Source organism: Palaemon carinicauda, chromosome 31 (genome assembly GCF_036898095.1).
Source record: "Palaemon carinicauda isolate YSFRI2023 chromosome 31, ASM3689809v2, whole genome shotgun sequence".
Taxonomy (NCBI): domain Eukaryota; kingdom Metazoa; phylum Arthropoda; class Malacostraca; order Decapoda; family Palaemonidae; genus Palaemon; species Palaemon carinicauda.
This window is the reverse complement of record NC_090755.1, coordinates 25,666-32,500: the sequence shown is the minus strand read 5'-3', so window position 1 is coordinate 32,500 and position 6,835 is coordinate 25,666.

Sequence of the window (6,835 nt, the reverse complement as noted above, 5' to 3'; positions counted from 1 at the left end):
CAGACGATGCGTTACAGCTCTGTGTACTTAGGAAAGGCTACTTTTGAAACCTCTGTGTATACTCAGTAGACCAGACGATGCGTTACAGCTCTGTGTACTTAGGAAAGGTTACTTTTGGAACCTCTGTGTATTCTTAGTAGAGTAGATGATGTGGTTACAGCCTTGTGTACTCAAGAAAATATGAATTCTTTTAACTTTGTGTACTCTTGGTAGACCAGAAAATGTTTAACAGCTCTGTGTACTCAGGAAAAAAGGACTTTAAACCTCTGTGTACTCTTAGTATACCAGCAGACGTTTTACAGCTCTGTGTACTCAGGAAAAAAGGACTTTTTGAGCTTATGTGTACTCTTAGTGTACCAGCAGACGTTTTACAGCTCTGTGTACTCAGGAAAAAAAGGATTTTTTGAACCTACGTGTACTCTTAGTATACCAGCAGACGTTTTACAGCTCTGTGTACTCAGGATAAAAAAGGATTTTTTGAACCTACGTGTACTCTTAGTATACCAGCAGACGTTTTACAGCTCTGTGTACTCAGGAAAAAAGAAACTTTTTGAACCTATGTGTAGCCTTAGTATACCAGCAGACGTTTTATACCCCAGTGTACTTGCCGAAAAAGCCTTGCATATCAAAACCTCTGTCCTAAGAAAAAGTACCCAGACTTGTCAATAGCGTACACTTACGGCCTTGAACCACAATGACGTAACCGACCCCCTTGGATGAAAAAAAAAAAAAAGACAAAATTAGTCGATCTTGTGAAGGATGTAGCTCTTTAGCAAATCCTATTCTGGCGCCCCTATGTTCACCTAAGAGACTTCCTCTGTGGGGAAGGAGGGGGTTAATCCCCCCCCCCCCTTTTCCCTCACTCCTGTACTCTCTCTCTCTCTCTCTCTCTCTCTCTCTCTCTCTCTCTCTCTCTCTATTCTTGGTATGTGTGAGTGGGTGGTTTCACACCCTTTTTAATTGGCATAATTTGGGTGGGTTGACTTCTATTATTGAAAGGGTTATTTGTAGTATTTATATTCCTCTCTCTCTCTCTCTCTCTCTCTCTCTCTCTCTCTCTCTCTCTCTGTGTAACTACTTCTATTATATTTTTCTGTATTATTCTCTCTGTAATTACTTTTATTGTATTTGTTACTACTATTCTCTCTCTCTCTCTCTCTCTCTCTCTCTCTCTAGGAGGCCACAATGCGAGGCCTGACACAAAGGCCTCTCTCTCTCTCTCTCTCTCTCTCTCTCTCTCTCTCTGAAATTACTGTTATTCTGTGTCTTTGTTACTACTTCTCTCTCTCTCTCTCTCTCTCTCTCTCTCTCTCTCTCTCTCGTATTATAGTCTCCTCATTACTTATATATTTTCTCTCTCTCTCTCTCTCTCTCTCTCTCTCTCTCTCTCTCGTATTTTAGTCTCCTCATTACTTATATATATATTTTGTCTCTCTCTCTCTCTCTCTCTCTCTCTCTCTCTCTCTCTCGTATTATAGTCTCCTCATTACTTATATATTTTCTCTCTCTCTCTCTCTCTCTCTCTCTCTCTCTCGTATTTTAGTCTCCTCATTACTTATATATATATTTTGTCTCTCTCTCTCTCTCTCTCTCTCTCTCTCTCTCTTGTATTAGTCTCCTCATTTATTACTTATATATTCTCTCTCTCTCTCTCTCTCTCTCTCTCTCTCTCTCTCCTTAAGGAGGCTACAATGCAAGGCCTAGCACAAAGGCCTCTCTCTCTCTCTCTCTCTCTCTCTCTCTCTTAAGGAGGGTACAATGCAAGGCCTAGCACAAAGGCCTCTCTCTCTCTCTCTCTCTCTCTCTCTCTCCTTAAGGAGGTACAATGCAAGGCCTAGCACAAAGGCCTCTCTCTCTCTCTCTCTCTCTCTCTCTCTCTCTCTCAATATGCTCGGGTAAACGTAGGCCTTTGTTGTGGAGAGCCTCTAGCGAAACCAACAAGAGGAAGGAGTTCGCCTCCTGTAGGTCCTCAGAAGGGGGAGTCCTACCAGCATATCAATCCCCCCCCCCCCCCCGCCCCTCACCCCCGTATCCTTCCTTTACTCTGTCCTACAGAGGATTTTAGTTTCTCATTTCCTATTTTTGTTATATAGTTTTTTTTTTTTTTATTTTGTACGTATTTTTGTCTTTTTCTATCTCAATTTTTTTTTTTTTACTTTTAGGGTAAAATAAGTCTCTCTCTCTCTCTCTCTCTCTCTCTCTCTCTCTCTCGTGTTGTTCATACCTATGGAACATTGATGTCCATCTCTCTCTCTCTCTCTCTCTCTCTCTCTCTCTTTTCTCTATCAGCTGTTACACATATGGAACAGTGAGGACTCTCTCTCTCTCTCTCTCTCTCTCTCTCTCTCTCTCTCTCTCTCCTCAGGCTTTGGAAATCGCTCTGCTTCTGTTTTCCCAACTCGCATGTAACTTACCTCCATTAGAAAGGTGCTTATGAATAGATCCCTTCTATCTGGCATATAACCTGCCTCCTTCCAAGAGGCGTACCCGTCTAGTATTCCGTTGGTTTGGAGTTCGAGACTCGCTTGAGCCATCAACCTCACCGTCCTTGTCCTTAGGGATTGGGGGAATATTGTAGATCTAATTACAGTCATAAACAACCATTGCCTGGCTCTCCCTGTTCCTAGCTTGGGTGCTAATCCTATTTATGTATAGTGGGTATAGGACATCGTCCCTTATCTCCGCCACTCACGAGTGCCTTTTAAACCTATAAATATTCGCATAGGAAGCATCAAACCTTGATAAATATTTATGCAAATGAAGATAAATATTATTTCGACGGGAAATTCCTTTTGACTCTTTGAGAGAGAAATTATTTAGCTTTTGCAACATTGCACGGTTTTGCAGGACGTATTTTTGGTCGTGCTGTGGTGTACTCGCTTTACGTACATGTATATGGGCGTACGTGGTACGGTTGTACGTGTTTATTTTATTCAGTGGAGTCGTTACCGTGTTGGTATTTTGTTTGATTTTATATAAATGGTAACTCTAGTTACTGGTTTAACATTTCTTTACCTAAGAAAGCATTTTGAAATGTAATATTTCTATGATTTAAGCATTATATATATATATGTATATATATATATATATATATATATATATATATATATATATATATATATATATATATATATATATATATATATATATATATATATATATATATATATGTATATATATATATATATTATACATATATGTGTGTATGTGTGTGAGTGTGTGTGTGTTTTAATAAACGTCCTCCGATATTTGCCTGGGTAAAAAATTGAAAAGCAGAATGCCTTAAGCCCAGGAGCCCTAACAGGAAAAATAGCCCAGTGAGGAAAGGAAACAAGGGAAATTAGAATATTTTAAGATGAGTAACAACATTGAAATAAACATTTCCTATATAAACTATACAAACTTTAACAAAACAAGAGGAAGAGAAATTTCATAGAATAGTGTGCCCGAATGTACCCTCAAGCAAGAGAACTCTATCCCAAGAAAGTTGAAGACCATGGTACAGAGGTTATGGCACTACCGAAGACTAGAGAATGATGGCTTGATTTTGGAGTGTCCTTCTCCTAGAAGAGCTGCTTATCCATAGTTAAAAAAAAAAGAGTCTCTTCTACCCTTACCAAGGGGAGAGGAGCCATTGAACAATTATATTTCAGTAGTTAACCCATTAAGCGAGGAAGAATTATTTGGTAATCTCAGTGTTGTCAGGTTTCTGGGGGTAGAGCGGAGGTAGACCCATGACGGCTACCTCCGTCCCGGCGGAGACACCCGCCCCATCGATTCGCATGGAAGAGAAAGACGTAGCCTCCCACATAGAACCATCCGGGCTTGCAGATGGACACGGCGCAGAGGACCAGGAGGGTCGATGGCTTGATTGAAGCCGGGGACTGTACGTTGGATGAGGTGTCTTCTTACAGGAAGGTTCTGGCCTTCATCAGGAGTCATCATTGCCTGGACGAACCAAAGCCGTCGACGGAGCAAGCTTGGCTCTCGGGGTTGGGGAGGATGGTAGATAACCCCGTCTAACAGAAGCCATCCTTGACCCTCCCCTTAGCTCCTGATGTCAAACTCTGTAGGGAGCATGTCGACAGGTACGTCGCGGGGCAGGTAAACTCCCTCAGGGCCCAGGGGTCCTTCAAGTTACTGCCGGGCTTGCGGACCCTGAAATGGTTCTAGGTCCCTGACGGTTAGTAGTAGCCTCCCTCAACCAAAGCAACACCGAAGATAGGACTGTCTCTGCCCCTGTGTGCTTCTCTCCGGCCGAGGCTTCCATGATGGAGGATACGGCCCAAGACATTGTCAACGTGACTTCGTGGCTTGACTGGTGGGTCTGTACGTTGGTGAGCTTCCAGCTGTCTCACGATCTGGCGATTCTGGAGAACCAGGCTCTTCTTCAGGAACTTGTACGCTCAGGGGGGAAGGCTATGAAGTTCCTCACCTTCCAGTCTCTCACTCAGACAGCCAATTGGGTACTTCGGAGGAGGGATACAATCCTCAACAAGCTATCCCATAAGCTCCCCAAGCGAGAGGCGAAGTGTTTGAGGAACTCGCCGGTGTGGGGCGAGTCCATCTTCCCCCTGAAAGCGGTAGAAGAGACTATGGAGAGAGTCCGGAGGCTAAAGGAAACAGCGGACCCCAGACACTCAGCCGTGAGACGACCCTCACACAGAAGGGTTGTACCAGAAGGGCCCCACCCGACTACGTCCCAGTCAAAGAGAGACTTTCCCTCGTCAGCCTGGCAGTAGACATCTCAGCCCTCCCCCCCCCCCCCCCCGCATAGGGGAAGTTCTACCCCTCAGGCCTCCTTAAGGCCTAAGTACTCAGGCTCTAGGAGAGGCCGTTCAAGCCGCGCCTCCAGAAGGAGGTAGGAAGAAAGTCCCCCCTCTCCTGCCGAAGCCTCAGATAGGGGGATGCCTCAAACATTTTTGGCAAGCATGGCGGAACAACGGGGCGGACCCATGGTCCGTAGCAGTACTGAAGGAGGGATGCAGGGTCCCCTTCCTGACGGAGCCACCTCCTCTGATCCCCGATCATCGAGCGGAATGTCTGGCTCCCAAGGACCCCTTGAAAAAGGCAGCTTTACAGTAGGAGGTGTCAGCCATGCTGAACAGCCCTAGAACTAGTGGAGGACCCGTCCCCATGGTTCTACAGCAGGCTCTTCCTGGTAGAGAAGGCGACAGGGGGGTGGAGACTGGTCATCGACCTCTCGGCCCTCAACAAGTTTATCAGCAAGACGGACTTCAAAATGGACACTCCGAAGTCAGTGCTGTCAGCCTTAAGAGAAGGGGACTTCATGATGTCCCTGGACCTTAAAGATGCATATTTCCAGATCCCTGTCCACCCCTAAAACAGGAAGTTCCTCAGAGTGAAGTGGGGTTCCTAGTCTCTGCAGTTCAGGACCCTTTGCTTCTACCTGTCGACGGCCCCTCAGGTGTTCACAAGGGTGTTTGCCACAGTGTCAGCCTGGGCGCACAAAAAGGGCATCCGGCGGATTCGCTACCTGGACGATTGGTTGCTTCTTTCAGCCTCAGAGGCAGTTTTGAAGGATCAAGGTGTAGAGTTGGTGCGGTTCTGCAGGGACTTGAGAATCAACATCAACATGGAAAAGTCGCAGTTAGTACCCTCCAACAGAATAACATACCTGGGAATGGTCCTAGACTCGAAGTTGGGGAAAGCAAGGTCCCTACACCCGGAGGTAGCCCAGACACTCCTAGGAAAATGGGGGTCCCCAGTGATAGATCTGTTCGCCACAAGGATCAACACCCAGCTCCCAGTATTCTGCTCTCCAGTCCGCGATCCTACAGCAGCATTCGAGGACGCCTTTCAGCATCCGTGGGACGGTCTTGACGCATACGCCTTCCCTCCCTTCGGAACAGTCAGACAGGTCCTCAAGAGAGTCAGGCTGTCAAAGAACCTGCGGATGCCTTTGGTAGCGCCCTGGTGGCCGGAGAGAGAATGGTTCGCAGACCTAAAGGAGTTAGCCATCCTCCCACCGCGGCCGCTGCCAGACAGGGAAGACCTTCTCCGTTAGCCCCACTTCAAAAAGTTCCACGAAAACCCTCGGTCCCTCCGGCTACACGCGTGGAGGTTGTCGAGCGGTTGTCGAGGAAGGAAGGGTACTGGTCAAGGACCGCCACGAGGATGACGGGTTATCTTAAGAGATCATCACTCGTAGTCTACTAGGTGAAATGGGCTACGTTTGTAAAGTGGTGCACCGCCCAGAACCTGAGGCCACTGGACTTATCTATTCACGAAATAGCAGACTTCCTTGTTCACCTGAGGGACGTCCTAGGAGTATCCATCCCGTCGATTAAGGGAGTTCGGGCCGCACTGGGCCAAGTCTTCCTCCTCAAAGGACTCGATCTCGGAGCATCCCGGCAGATCTCTTATGCTCTTAAAGAGTTTTGAACAGTCATGTTCCCCCCGTTCCTCCAGAGTACTGCAATGGGACGTAGCCAGGGTCCTCAAGTTCCTTACCAGGCCACCCTTTGAACCGTTCAGGAACATTCTCAATAAGGATCTTACCCTGAAGACGGTCTTCCTCCTAGCCCTAGCTTCCGCCAAACGAGTCAGTGAGCTGCATGGACTGTCGTACGAGGTCTCACACTCGAAGGGTTGGAAAGACTTGAGTTTTAAGTTTCTCCCAGACTTTGTAGCCAAGACCCAAAATCCTGCCTTCTGAGATCCCAAGTTCGAAAGCTTTTTGGTCCCAGCAATCCCACGTTCGGACAATCCCGAAGACTTGTTGTGCTCGATCAGGTCGGTCAGAAAGTACCTAGAAAGGACAGCCAGACTTCGCCCTGAGATCAAGAGTCTGTTCGTCTCCGCAGGCCCGGTT